General features: G+C 40.0%; 1 protein-coding gene across 4 annotated transcripts in view; it reads left to right on the top strand.

Annotated features, from left to right (window-relative positions):
- The first annotated feature begins 635 nt into the window (after window positions 1–635).
- l1cama (L1 cell adhesion molecule, paralog a) overlaps window positions 636–12,685 on the top strand; it is a 38,547-nt gene continuing 26,497 nt past the window's right edge. For 2 of the 4 annotated variants that reach the window (XM_042003090.1, XM_042003092.1), the window contains exons 1-2: window positions 636–784; window positions 1,848–1,851. The gene's annotated coding sequence lies outside the window, so the exon portion shown is untranslated. The remainder of the gene's footprint in view (window positions 785–1,847; window positions 1,852–12,685) is intronic. The other 2 variants (XM_042003093.1, XM_042003089.1) reach the window with 1 other exon arrangement.

Here is a 12,685-nt window from a genome sequence, read left to right as displayed (position 1 = left end):
CAGTCCCTGGACTCCCCAGCCCTTTATTACCCTGAAATCAGTGAATCTCTGCACATCCCCCCTCACCAACATTCAGATAAGAGTCAACAGTGATTTCTGACACATTTCTATTCACCACCGTTATGTAATATCCATTCTACTAAGCTTATGATTACAATATGATGAACCAATTTCAAGGTGAAGTCTAAATAATCCAATGAATTTAAAAGTTGAGTCTAGTTTAGTGCAGAGAATACGAATGCAAAACCGTATACACTATTGCTTTCCTTGTAGTTTATTAGATCATAGAATGGTGCAGCAGGAGTGCTGAGAAGAAATGTTGAAGGGCAAAAGGCAGCATGCTCAATATGCATCATTATGCTTGGCACTACTTGGTGAGTGTAAGAACCAAAGAAAGGAGCTATCGGACCTAATAATCCTGGCTGTGTACAGACGAAGAGGAGGACAGGAGGCAGGATGGAAGGGGAGCACAATAAAGGGTGGTCAGAATCCAGAGAGAGCAAGGTGAAGAGAGAGTGAGGGAGGGAACAGAAGGAGGAGGAGGAAGGGAGGCAGGCAGAGAAGAAGGGTGATGTCACCTCTAACAGGCAGCCAATGAGAGTCAGGGAGGGAGAGAGAGAGCGCGGCCGAAGGAGGGTGTGTTTTTCTATCACTGCAGCATCAGCAGAGAAGAGAGGGTGCAATCAATTTCATAGAGAAGAGGAAGAAAAGGCACAAGTAGATAAGAAGAGAGGGAGAAAAAGGACACAAGGAGTTGCAAGACGAGAGTAGCTACATTGTGGAGGTAAGGGGATCTTTTTGTCGTTAAATAGAAACAGAGCAGCAGTGAGATGTGGTGAGTGGATTAATTAAGCCGTTAGGTGGGGATGGCTTGTGGTGGAATCTCACCTTTGGCTCATCTTCTGGCAGCGAAAGATGACCATCTGGATCACAAAAATCAGCCTCTTATTCATATTTTCTCTTTTTTTTAAGTTGATCGTATTGTCATATGATGTTTTGACTTTGTTCTGACAGAAAATTAATATCAACGTAAACACTCTTAATTGAAACAATAATGACTGAATAAATCTAAAAAGACATGGCTGGGTTATCTGTAATGCTGGATTACTGGATGTCATGGTAAACTTGTGGAAAATGCTTTTCTGTTGTTCCTGTATTTTACATGTATTTCCATCTGCATGCAACAGGGTGTCCTCATCATTAATACTGATCATACAGCAATGCTGAGTGCTAATGTGCAGCCTTCTTGAACACTTTAGTAGTCATTGTTTCTTAGTAATACTGCCTTATACTTTGTTATTTGAAATGTCTGAAGTTTGGGACATATGTTTGGAAAACTATTTGCTATGATTCAAGGGTATTTCTGTATTTTCAGGTGTAATAATCTCCATTTACCGTATTCTCCTACACTTAAAAACAATACAATGCATCTGCATGTTTTTAAAACTAGAAGCAATTTTCATGTTCTCCTTCCCTTTGCCCCTCATTCCACTTCTTCATTTTAATGAATATTTATTTTCTCTTCCCCTCCCCCAGCTAATAGCTGAGTGGCTTAATGTTAAGTACAGCTCATGATTGGAATGCACTACTAGAAATTTTATTGAGGCGGAGAATGAAACTCTATAGCTATAAGATGATCAGCACAGCAGAGCAGTCTGCAACAATTTGCTAGTCTTCCAGGCTTATCTCCTGCAGCTGCAGTGGATGTATTTTGCCAGGGCAATGACAGAGTTTAGTAATCTTAATCTAAATACATTGGCAGGAAGGAAGAAGAAAAAGGATGCTAAAAAGAACTAGGAGGGAGAGGTAAAGAAAGAGAGATTCATATATCAACAGGACACAATAAGAGAGGTATTTATCATAAGGGAGATAGCAGAGGGAAAATAAGGGTGTGGCACTGCACTCAGCAAACTGTAGAGGTGTGCCAGTGAAAAGAAGGCACTCACCTGGCTGTATGCCATGCCAATGCCTACTGTCAAGGACTGCGGCCTATTAAACATCCATTTCTACACCCAGTGAAATAAAGTTGTGTTAATGATGCAGAAACCTGAATAGCCAGAAGTGTTGCTTAAGGTTGTGAGCTTATTATATGAAGATTGTTTGTGTCCTGTGGGCACTATGATTCACAAGAATGTGACTGATGGTTTGATCATTAAAAGAATCAGTTAACACCACGCTACAGTGTGCTGGGGATGTTGTGAGCCTGCTCTTCCTTTCACTTGTCTTCCTCCCGCTAAACCTCAGTTGCCTGCAGCTTGTCCCAGATGAACCTTGTCAAGGGACCGGAGGGAAGGGAAGACACTGTGGCCGACAATGACTTGTTACCATCTGTACAACATCCACAAACATGCCGCACTCCACATGGTCACACAATAGATGATGATACAGCTGCTGAGGACGGTGTGTGGGAGTGAATGAGTCTGTGTGTATGGATCCTCTGTGTGGCAGCAATGCTCCAGAGACCCACTGCTGGCCACATTATCATACTATTTAATGCAGTCGGTTTTGTTTGGCAGCGGCAGTCGACTCTCTAGGCTGTCACGGGAGCTGCTGGCGTCAGTGGTTACCCTTTCTACAGGATGATGCAGAACGTAATCTTCCCTCTGACATTGACTGAGCTAATTGAACTGTTCCACCAAAGAGATGGATACAAACTGGGGATTTATGTTGGAAGAGAAGGGAGAGAGACAGGGATCATCAGCGGATGGCCTCCCCTGTATTAAAGGATAGTATTAAAAAGATGAGGAACGAAGTAGACTTTCTTTGAAAGTCAATGCAATTTGCATCTTGTAATGCCTGTTCACTAGAATAGATATTGACAGAACCAGCAGGAGATAATCAGCCAGGATAGATAAGGATAAGGTCACAAGGGAAATGTGCTGTAAGAAAATGGAAAAATATATAAATTAATAGAGGGCACAAAGATCAAACAGGTGCTTTCTGTTTGTTTTATTTCAAGATTATAAGGCGGGTTATGACTGAAAAAGATTGCAACTTAATTTGAAGGTAAAACCGTGAAACCTGGTCAGGTGTAAATACTTCTGTCATATTCCCTTTAATGGGATGATAATGTCAAAAACTGTTTCCAAATGCCTGTTGGTTCTGAGTTGAAGTGGCAATGAGCTCCCGAGTTAAGAGCAGCTGCAGAGTCCAATGGTGCGGGAGTGTTGGTCCCTCGCTCCTCAACTACCTGTTCTAGCCAGAGGGCCTCTTTTTCAGTCATCCTGCTCTTCAGAAACATAAACACATCCACACACTGCACTTGTTCTGCAACACAAACAAGCACTCTGCAAAGATCCTGTTGCAGTACACCAAACTAAAGATACTCTAATGTTGCTTTCCTGGCCTGATTACTTAAGCGTCTGCATTTGTTCGAAGACCACAATCAGCAATTTCTGGGGATTCAGCCATTAAAGCAGTAGCGGGGTAAAATAAGGTTTAAAAGGGAGAACTGTCTCTCAGGCTGAAATGTCAACAATAACACTTTCATCTTTGCATTCCTTTTTTACTCTTGTTTGAGGATCCTTGTAAAAAAAAAGGTGCTGTTTCAAAGACGTGTAAGTGAACTCCTTTAAGCATGTTTGTTTTTTCAAAGCCGTGCATGTGTGTGTGTGAACAGTTCAGCATCAAGATCCTGTGCACCTTCAGGATTCTGTCAAATTGGAGTCACCCCCTCCTCTTCGTAACACTGGAGCTTGGAGTCTGTTTGATTTTTGACTGTGCAGATGGGAGCCAGCCCAGTGGGTGTCAAGTGTGGGATCATGTAGACATGCTGTCAGGGTTTGGTGGAGAATATATTGTGGTGATTTAGGGAGCTAAGGGTCAGATGGATTGACAGGCCAGCCATGGGTAAATGATTATAGAAAATAGAGGAGGAGAGAAGAAAGCTAGGAGAGGGAAGATTGAAATTTGCAAAGATGAGATGATGCAGGCGAACGGAAGGAAAGGATTGATTTAAAAGACAGCAGGTTAGTTTATGGATGGCATACATATTAAGGCTGTTATGAAGGAAAGTGGAAGAGAACACGTTCCAGTTATCACATTGCAAGTCCTGCTTTCTCCCAGACAGATCAAACCCTTCAACCTAAGGAATCAATTTCCTTTTACTGTCTTAATGTTTCATTCCCATTTCCTTATCCTAATGCCAATATAGTTGTATAGTTTAACCAGTCATATCAGTATTCATACAGAGGACAGAAAAAAAACTCATCTAGGCCTCAATCAAAATAATGACTGAGGTTTCTATTACCCTTCCCAGAAAGAGGCCTGGAGACAAAGACTCATAAATCTAACCCTGTTATAAACTTGTGGGGAATGGAGCACAAACAGAGGTGTCATGTATGGAAATGAATTTAATTTGCCAGAGTGAGTTATCTTGCTACAGCTTTCAGTATGATGGTAGGCGAGGGAGAGGAGTGTAGCATTCCCATGGGTGTCCAATAAGATATTGGCAGTTATAATGACAAAAATGAAGCCATGATGTGGATATTGCTTGAAACTAACACATAGATTAATTACTGAAAAGCCAAAAACAAAACCGGAGGCCCTACATATTGTGGAGAGAAATTCTTTATATAAGGGCATTTTTAAAAGTATGTTCATCAATATCATGGCACAAGATTGTGCTCAGAGTCTTCAATTCAGTTTCTTCAGTGCATGTTGTTTGAAATAAAGAATGATACTGGAAGGCAGCAAAACAATAAAGCTGAACATTGAATATGAATTGAAGGGTATATGAAGCTTTATATCTGTGCCTCGCTTTGCCCTCCTGACACTGTCCTCATCTTTTTTTCAATATGTAGCAAAATTACATCTTTGTTTCAGCAGCACTGAGAATTCCCCGCAGCATCACTCCCTCTGGTCCACAGTTGGCTCCATCAAAGAGGCTTTATTGTCCAGAGCAATGGCTATAATTACACTGAAATGAATCATGTTTCCCAACTTCATCTGTCTGCATCTGTGAAGTTTTTTTGGTCAGTTGTGGAAAATGTTTCTTTGTGTATTTGTTTGCATGTATGAATTGCCATTCAGAGTGACCACAATGAGATGAAGTAATTATTTATGAATCAATTAATTTCTCAAGTCATCAACTTTCATTTATTATATCTGGTGATGCCATCACTTGGAGTAAATGGTTTGTAAATGGAATTTCAAATCCAGCTGGGATATTTATCACCTCCGCTTCACAGAAAATTATTCATGCCTTCATTTTGAATCAGATAAGTGTTTGGTCATTGCAGTTAACATCTAGTTAGCCAAAATAGCTTAGACCAAATAATGGTCTAGATCCTAAGGAGAATAACTTGGTCCATGTATAAATAAATGAATCTTCAGAATGGGCCCCAGCATGCTGGGAGTCAGGTCTGTGGCTTCCCCACATTCAGGTCTGGAGATAAGTCCAAATGCAGTTAAATCTATGTATAATTCCAAACTGGCCCAATTTCACACACCCAAAGCCTAACCAAGTCTATTCCACTGGGATCCCATGCTAGAGCATTGTTTGTTGTGGTATAAAAATACCCTAATAAAGCCTGATTAACGTAGCAAAAGAGCAAGAATTAAAAATCCAAGATATTATTTTGTACAGAAACTAAGAGAAAATTAAATACATTTAATGTTAGCGCTTAACTGAGTTTATCCATGAAAGCTTCAGTATAGGCAACTAATATTTTATAGTTAACAAAATAATGAAAATTTTTACTGAGGTTCAGATTTTTAAAGCTGGCAAACTTAACAAAACTATCACGAAATTCCTCTATTATTTAGAGACAGTACAGAGAAAAAGGTAGATAGCTTAGCCTGAACTAGTTAGTGACATTAACCTCTGAACAGTAACTTTATTGTCTTTGCGTTAAACCCATGGAGGAGAGCATTGTTTTAGGATTAAATGAACAGCCAATAGAACCTTTACTATATGTTGTAAATTCCATAATATATTAATATGATGTGAGCTAAAATATTTATTCAACAATATTAGCAAAATCTCTGATACCACTGACCACATGCATATGGGAATTCATGTGTCACTGCTCTATTCAGCCTTTCATTACATTTCATAGGCTGTTTATTAAGGGGACACCACCACATTGGTTTTCTAATTTATTGATTTGTTGCTGAGAGCAGCTGCATTTTTAATGAAACTTGGGAGCATCTAAGCTTATATCTCAGTATTGCAGCTCTGGTAGTGTGTTGTTTTAAGCTTTATAGTACTGATCAGGTTTTAGTAAGGGGTTTTCAATACTCTTGTAATTCATCATTTGTCTGTAGTAGTGATTCCATTGTCAGTGTCCCCTTAGAAAATGTTTCTGGAATTCCATCCAGCTCATTTTCCCCCTTTGCCAACAGTTGGACTCACTAAATAATTTATTCTGACAACCAGCTGATCTTCTATGAATCACACTGGTGACACCTACAGATGCACCTGTTGCATAGTTGATGCTTTATGATCATGGCTCAATGTTTTACTGCAGTTGATGTGTTTTATGTTTCACTCAAGCTGAAATGCCTTTGGCACTGAGGGATTGAGCTGAATGAGTTGGCATGTCTCTTTAGGGTTCCCGAAAGACTTGTCTGGATTGCAGTGTTGAGGCTTGTGCCAGAGTGTGTCTGGTCTGTTGATGTATTGCAGAGGCACGCCTAACTGATCAAAATGAGAGTTAAAATAAAGCCTTACAATTTGACTTCCAAATTATCATCTGGATGGATGGTGTCTATAGATGAACTGTTCTGAAAGGACATGCAGCGCTGTCTGTGTTAAAAATCAGGAAGAGTCATATTTTTTCTAACATGTCTCTGAGTTTTCTAAATCAATCTAATAAACCATCTAATTTATTTGCACATTGTTAACATTTAAATGTATTGATTTTGGGTCACTTTCCCCCTCTACACCCCATCTCTTAATCTAAAATTAACCATAAATGGAACAGATGGGGCATGAAGCATGAGGATCCAGAAACACTTTAACTGACACAGCATCCTCAAATACTGGAGGTGATGTAAGTAAAAAAGCTGTCTGTATTTATCTCCTCTGCATGTCTCAGTGATGTTGTGACAGTAGGTTCTCACAGGCGGTTTTTATCTGCTGTGTCAGCCATGATATATTCATTAGAGTTGGATTACAGAAAGTGGGAGGGGATCAGGTTTTGAGTGGGTTGTAATCCCCATACACCAGCCTAATTTAATCTCACCTACTGTGCCATCCTATTACACACTACACCCACCACATGCATGCAGGCGCTGGCTGGAGGAGAACAGACGGGGGGCATACAAGGTTAAAACAGGGTAATGTCAGACAAGAGGCCTGAAGACAAAGAGGGAATGGTCGTAAGAACTCTCTTCAGAGTAGAGAAAACTGATTATGGACAGCAGGAAAGATATTTGAGTGCAGAGAAAGGCAAAGAAAATGTCAAGGAGGACGGAAATGTCAAAAAATACAGATGAGATTTAGGAAAAGGGGTTCTTTAAGTGTGTTAGCATTTATGTAAGTCCAATTACCTTGTTTTCCCCCCCATATTTCAATGGGAACCTTAATCTTTCAGAACATACAGCAGGACATATCTTACTGTTTTCTTATGACGTATTATATCTAGATAAATAAAAACAAAACAGGTAACCTGTGTATCTTTAAATTGTGGGTTTAAAACATTTTTTAAACAACAGCATTAAAATGTGCATTTCACAAAATCTTAAATGGTTAAGTAAGGGTTTATATAATCTAGCTTCTGTTTTCTTTGTGATCAATATCCCTCTCATAATGTATTCTTCTCTGCACATAGCCTTAATAAATTATTCTATGCCAACTTCCTACGAAGGATGTTATCCGAAAAGCTATTCTTGTTATCCTCCTCTGACTTTCTCTTTATTAAACGATGCTGGTTTTTGAGTTGTTTGAGTTAGAGTTATTAGAGGTAGTCGTGAATGATGCAGCTGAAAGCCCTACACAAGCCAAACAGCAATAATGAGACTCACATTTTGCTTTAAAACTGTCTGTTTACATCACACATCAAGCTCTCTTGCCCGCAGGTAGAACTGAGTTGTTGTTGCAGCCATACTTGTAGAGCACACTTGATGTGCCCATTTTTGCAAATCACTTCTTGAATTCTTTGCAGAACACGTGCTGATGTATCAGGAAGCATTGAGGAGGCATAGGTGAGAATTGTTAATGTGAAGAAAAGATAAATGGAGTGATCCCCAAGAGAAGGAAACAAAAAAGAAAGGAAACAGAGTGGTGCAGATGTTAAATGTGGGATGTTGTTTCTCAACTACTTTGAATTGCAGAGACTGCATAGAGGGCCCGCACATTGTTAACGAGCTTAATACCGTAATTATACACATAAGCAGAGACCTCTGCCTCCGGGCCGTGCACTGTTAGGTGGGGCAGGGGAAGCAGGGATAAGTGCTGCTGAAAGAAAGAAAGGACTTTAATTGTTCAGTAACCTTTTAACAATCTTGATCTAACCATTAAAGTTCAATCTCGTTCAGGGTTTTGAGCAGGAAGTGAGTGTGCAGGTTAAGATGAGAGTACATTTGCAAGATAAAGAGTGTCTGATAGAGATGGGAAGGTAAAGAGATTCTGTAGAGATTAAAATGTCAGTGTGCAGAGGCAGATGCACACCTGCAGTGTTCCGTGCTGGAATGATTTCATTCTCAGTACAATGGCCCATTTTTGAATTGGTTTTATTTCCTCTACTCCCACTTTTCTTTGGTCTTTTTTTCATCCCCCCTCTCAAGTAGCCCAATCATTTTGTGTTTTATTTGTCTGTAAAATGAACACTGTCTTGACCAGCATGTTGGTACAAAAGGGGATGAATATGCAAACTGTGATCTTAAGTGGCAGGTTTGTTACTGGCAATGTAGCAGCCATACACAGTTCCTTGTGTTTTGGCCCATCCACCTCCACAGGTGTCAGGAAAGCTCCTTTCTCCTTTCAGTGCAAATAAAGAAAAATGTCTCTGACTTGTTTGAGGAATGTTGTCGTGCAGAAGCTGTGCACTCACTAACAGGAGTTGCAGAAGTGCTGTGTAGGTGTTCTATATAGGAACCAGCACAATCAGCATGTTTTAAGCTGTGCTATCATGGGATGGAGATGATTTAGATATCTGCCACTGTAACAGGGGATTTGGTGTTCCAAAATATTACCTCTGGACTATTTTTTCATGTGAATGTGTGTTTATGTGCATTATGTTGCTTATAAACTTGACCACTGGTGTATTCCCAACAATATCAACAGCCGGGCATAACAGTCTCGGTGTTGTATGTATGAACAGTATATGATATGACTTTTTTGAGATATGGACTTTTCAGACCTTGTCAGCTCAACTTTCTATGAATGTCTCATTTGGTTGCCATAGGCAAAGGTCACTGTGGTTTTCACTGCATCCCTCTGTGTCTCTTTTTCTCCCCCTTTCTAGATGGAATTAGACAAAAAAAAAAAAAAAAAAAAAAAAAAAAACAACAACTCTTTCTGTCATCTCCCATAATTGAAGCAAAATGAGATGGAAAAAGAGATATAGCCACAGCTGGGGTTTCAGTGTATGGGCAATACCCTAGAAGAAAGATGATGTGATGCAAGAGGAGGGGAGTCAAAAAAATGAGCAATACAGCTCTGCAAAACAAACAAACAAACAAAAAATTAACTGCATCCTCACTTTTTATTTTTACTCTGCCTCTCTCCCAAAATAGATTATATAAAACCAGATCTTCTGTTTACTCCCTTTAAATGTCTGACTGCCGTTGAGGCACAACCAGAATGATAGAAACACGAGCGGGATGGAACAGGTTGTCTGTTTACCCTCTTTCATACTGCGTCTTGCTTAAAATTGGAACACGCTCCATAAAATGTCATGTCCTTGATCTCTTTGCGCCACTACAGAGTGGTGCGTGGAGGGGCTGGGGCTGTAGAGACATGGGGAGGGGGATTTACAGAGACAGGGGTCTGCAGCAGAAACAGGGCTGTGCTCCTCAGATAACACTGCAGCCTTTGATGACGCTTGGCCTTCCTCTGTTGGAGAGCACAAGCTGCTCCGCCTCAAATACATCCCCGCTGCCGACTCCATTGGTAATGATTGGATTTAGTTACAGAGCAGAAATGGTTTGCTGATGATAATGATAGCAGATGTGATGGGAGTTAGCAAGCCACTTAGGGTCGAGGGACTGTATCGATGCTGTGCCAGCCTGCAAATTTCCCTTTAGACTTGAATGTCTCTCCAGCTTCATAGAGGTTGATGGTAGAGGTTGATAGAAAGCTACCTGTAATTTCATTGTGTATTATCTTGACTGGGTGGATGTAATGAGGGTGTAATCTAGGACAGATGTGGTCCACAAGCTTTTTCCCATAAGGAAGAAGTAGAAGACTGAGGGAAGGAGAGTATAGAGATTGAAAAAGTAGGCTTTCATACTAATAGTGAGAGTCAGTCAGCAGGGAGCAGAGAAGCCAGAGCAGGAGTGAGAAATAGGCAGGAGCACAAATAAAAGATAGACTTTCTGCAAAGATGACAGCCAGGAAGGATGAACTCTTTTAACTATGGTAGCATGTAGACATAAGAGGGGAACTGGAGAAAGACAGAGACAGGGAGTGAGGAAGAGATGGAGACACAGGAGACTGGAGATGAAGGTGGAGAGTGTATGACAGAGTGAGAAAAAGATGGGGGGATGGGGTGAGGAGGATGAACATGTGGGAGGGGGCAGGGAGAGAAATATTTGCTGTGTGCTGCTGAGAGGGAGTCAGGAGGTTGTCATGGTGATTGTGAGGTGAGAAAAGAGAATGGAGCCAGAGGCATTGACACCTATACATACACACACATGCACGGTCATACACTGATGCACGCTGCAACAAACAAAGTGAGTCATGCATAACAATACTGACCTGTCACAACCCTGAGTAAACACACAAATACACACAGGTGGTGTGTAAAAATTAGGCTTAGGCCACGGATGCACAAAGCCCAGAAACCATATCACTATGCAAACTCGGTTCCCCATGTCTCCCTGATGTCTTTCATCTTCAATCAACCAGATTTGAATGAGAGGCAAATCTTCTTAAACTGACTCGTTTGACTTGACAATTACCCACACACATGCTGCATGCATGTGTGTGTGTTCTTATATCTTACCTTTGCTGTGTATGTATGTAAAAAGCTGATTTTACCAAAGGTAGCATCTCCAGAGGACCATAGATGTCTCTGTATACACAGTTATGTAATAAAAACCTTCTTTTTTTCATTATTCAGCGTTCTTTTTTATCTCTTTTAAAAGCAGAGAAACAGATGCGGGGGTTTATTAGCTGAAGAGTTTATCATCATTTATAATTCTGTTGTTAAGCATATTTTTAAAAATGATAAATCACCTTGATGTCTGCAGTGTAAAAAGGCCCAAAAAGAAAGGGAAAGTAAAAACAACAGGAAGTCAAAAAGATTTCTAAATGGGACAAAAATAATCAACAAAATAGCTTGTTTGGGTTTTGTACTTATTTTAAATGTTGCAGTACTATTATTCTGTGAGCTGCAATGTGAAGCTTGGTTAGAAAATTTGCTATGTAGCTGATAGGTCTGTGACCATCTTATTTTAGGATTAGATGTAACACATTACAGTCCATACACCTACAAAAATCTGTCATGTTTAAAATGTGTTCGCTTTTATTATTTGTAATCTTTTCCCACTCTATTACTTCCATGTCCATCCTTTCTCCTTCCACCCTGCAGATATTTCTAAACTGTGCAGCTTGTTACATTGCTTTCCTCATCCCCAGAAGACCTTGCATTTGATTAGATGAGGAGCACTTAAACAGAAGTGCTGCTTTTGCAACTTGGAACAAAGTTAATGGGATTGCCAAGAAGCTGTTGTTGGACCTGGTTAATCATTTATGAGACGCCAATCACCACCAGTTAAGGTTTAACTACAACTGTTAGCTGTAACAGCACTTCCTCCATCTCCCCTGCAGTGTCTTATTTGTGACATCTAATTTGTCATATTTGTGCTATTTTGTTTATTTGAGTTTTTTTTTCCTGATTTGCAATGTTTCTTCCTCTTAGGCTGCTTTGATAATGAATCTGTTTGTTCATGGATGCAATCGTGTCAGATGTATGTTTTCATTAATTCTGTAACTTTGTGTGTGATTCCTGCATGTTTCCACAAGCCCAATAGAGCTAAAAAAAAATCAATTCAGTGTCCCACAGTCGTTAAGCCACTGGGGCCCTCCAATGCAAATGTGTTAGCACAGCACTGAGTGACCTCTTCAGTGGCTCATTTCCCTGAAGTGGTGGAAAAGATGGGATTACATCCAGCCTAAGAAGACCCTGACAAATATTTCTGACAAAGTCTGGCAGTAAGCTGCAAAAACTGTCTTATAGGTATATGATGGCTCTGTTAGAATCTGTAAAACCTTGGGCATTCACTACCTGGAAGGTTACCAGGTCAATCCTTAGCCTGTCAGTTTCAGGTGCTAAAGTTTTCACTGACTAAAGCCCATAACCTCTTATGTATTCAACTGTGCATGATTATTATAGAGAAAAGTACTTACTGTTGTTCTTACTACTGAAAAATGTTACTTTTTATCATTTTGAGTAGACTAAATTAGACCAATGAAATATGGTTGTAATGCACTTTTCCCTTGAAACATACAGATGTATAATTTATCAGTTGTCTATCATGTTGTGATGGGAGGACACAGGTCACATTTGCAGACAAA

The sequence above is a fragment of the Melanotaenia boesemani genome, chromosome 13 (genome assembly GCF_017639745.1).
Source record: "Melanotaenia boesemani isolate fMelBoe1 chromosome 13, fMelBoe1.pri, whole genome shotgun sequence".
NCBI lineage: Eukaryota > Metazoa > Chordata > Actinopteri > Atheriniformes > Melanotaeniidae > Melanotaenia > Melanotaenia boesemani.
This window is presented reverse-complemented; position numbering and strand designations above follow the sequence as displayed.